The sequence below is a fragment of the Bubalus kerabau genome, chromosome 14 (assembly GCF_029407905.1).
Source record: "Bubalus kerabau isolate K-KA32 ecotype Philippines breed swamp buffalo chromosome 14, PCC_UOA_SB_1v2, whole genome shotgun sequence".
Classification (NCBI taxonomy): Eukaryota; Metazoa; Chordata; class Mammalia; order Artiodactyla; family Bovidae; genus Bubalus; species Bubalus kerabau.
Genome location: NC_073637.1, coordinates 70,643,479 through 70,645,467, shown reverse-complemented (window position 1 = coordinate 70,645,467; position 1,989 = coordinate 70,643,479). Strand labels below are relative to the sequence as shown.

The 1,989-nt window shown below is 41.3% G+C and overlaps 1 pseudogene; it reads left to right on the top strand.

The window, feature by feature from the left end:
- Window positions 1-239: 239 nt before the first annotated feature.
- On the top strand, window positions 240-1,469 carry LOC129626920 (60S ribosomal protein L28-like; annotated as a pseudogene).
- Window positions 1,470-1,989: the final 520 nt, after the last annotated feature.

The following is a 1,989-nucleotide window of genomic DNA, read 5'->3' as shown; positions in this document are numbered from 1 at the left end:
ATCTGTTAACAGCTGAAAAAAAAAAAACAAAAGAAAGAATATTTTGTGACACATAAAAATTAAATTCAAATGTCAATGCCCATAAATAAACACAACTTAAAAGACAACCATGTTCATCATTTATGTGTTTTCTGTGGTCAATTTCACATTCAACATTTCAACTTTCAGTACAGTTGAATAGTTGTGTCAGAGAGCATTAGGACTGTAGAAAGCCTAAAATACTATCTGTCTAGCCCTTAATGAAAGATATTTGCTGGCTCTTTCCATCTCGGGCGGCCACAGTGAGCGGAGCCACCCCCCTGTCCATGTATCTATAATGTATGGTCATGCAGAACTGCTCTAGCTTCTCAATCAAGAGGAACGAGCAGACTTACAACACCAAAGAGGAACTAAAGAGCCTCTTGATGAAGGTGAAAGAGGAGAGTGAAAAAGCTGGCCTAGAAACTCAACATTCAAAAAATGAAAATCATGGCATCTAGTCCTATCACTTCATGGCAAATAGATAGGGGAAAAGTGGAAACAGTGTCAGATTTAATTTTCCTGGGCTCCAAAATCAATGTGGACAGTGACTGCAGCCATGGAATTAAAAGACATTTACTCCTTGGAAGAAAAGCAATGACAAACCTAAATAGTGTATTAAAAAACAGAGACATCACTTTCCCAACAAAGGTCTGTATAGTCAAAGTTAAGGTTTTTCCAAAAACCAGTAGTAATGTATTGATGTGAGAGCTGAACCATAAAGAAGGCTGAGCATGAAAGAATTGATGTTTTCAAACCATGGTGCTGGAGAAGACTCTTGAGAGTCGCTTGGACTGCAAGGAGATCCAACCAATCCATCCTACAGGAAATCAGCCCTGAATATTCATTGGAAGGACTGATGCTGAAGCTGAAACTCCAATACTTTGGCCACCTGATGCAAAGAGCTTACTCATTGGAAAAGACTCTATTGCTGGGAAAGATTGAAGGCAGGAGGAGAAGGGGACGACAGGATGAAACGGTTGGATAGAATCACTGACTCAATGGACATAAGTTTGAGCAAGCTCTGGGAGATAGTGAAGGACAGGAAAGCCTGGCCTGCTGCAGTTCATGGGGTCACAAGGTGTCGAGCACGACTGAGTGACTGAACAACAGCCCCAAACCCAATAACCTGAAGGCCTGCAACTTCTTCCACTATAATGGGCTCACTCACAGCAAGACTGTGGGCATGCAGCCAGCAGTCGATGACAAAAGGGTCGTGATGGTGCCGGAGATCTGGCCAGCACAAACTGGTTACTTCCGATGTGCGAACCACCGTGAGCAAGAATGCTCAGGTCACCTTTAGGAGCATCTGGCACATGATCTGGAAGAACAAGTACCACCCAGATTTGTGCATGGCCACCATCCCCAGAGCCAGAGCCATCCTGTGCAACCAGAAGTCTGTGATGGTGAAGAAGAAGCAGACCCACCCCATCAAGAAGCTCCTGAACTAACTATCCCCTCTCCAAAGCAATAAAGCTGTCAGCCGCTTTGTTTCTCAAATTTGTTCCTCAAATTAAAACAAAAAAACTTTGCTGATGACTGATATATGTCCTTCCCAAGTCTTCCTGATCATGTTCCTTAAACTTAATAGTCTGTTTCTTTGCCTGAATCTGTATTCTCTACTCATTGTTTACAAAGCTTTCTGTACAAACACCAGGCACATATTATTAAGCAGTAAGTACTTGATGAATGAATATAACCACTAATTTCATTATAAGACAAATAGAATAGCATATCAGAAGCTCAAAAGATGAAAAGCCAATGGTACTTCTTGTCACAAACAGCTCAGCACCATTTTTCTTGGTGAATATGCAGTTTGAGCTGAAATGTCTGCCATTCTCTCTGTATAAGATCTACTGGTTCTAGACTCCCTGGCTTGTAATTACAAAGCAAAATCTTCTAATGCCAATAATAAGACCAACTTCTATACCTTTTAAGTGCAATCTTCTTGATTATAAGCAGCCACTGACT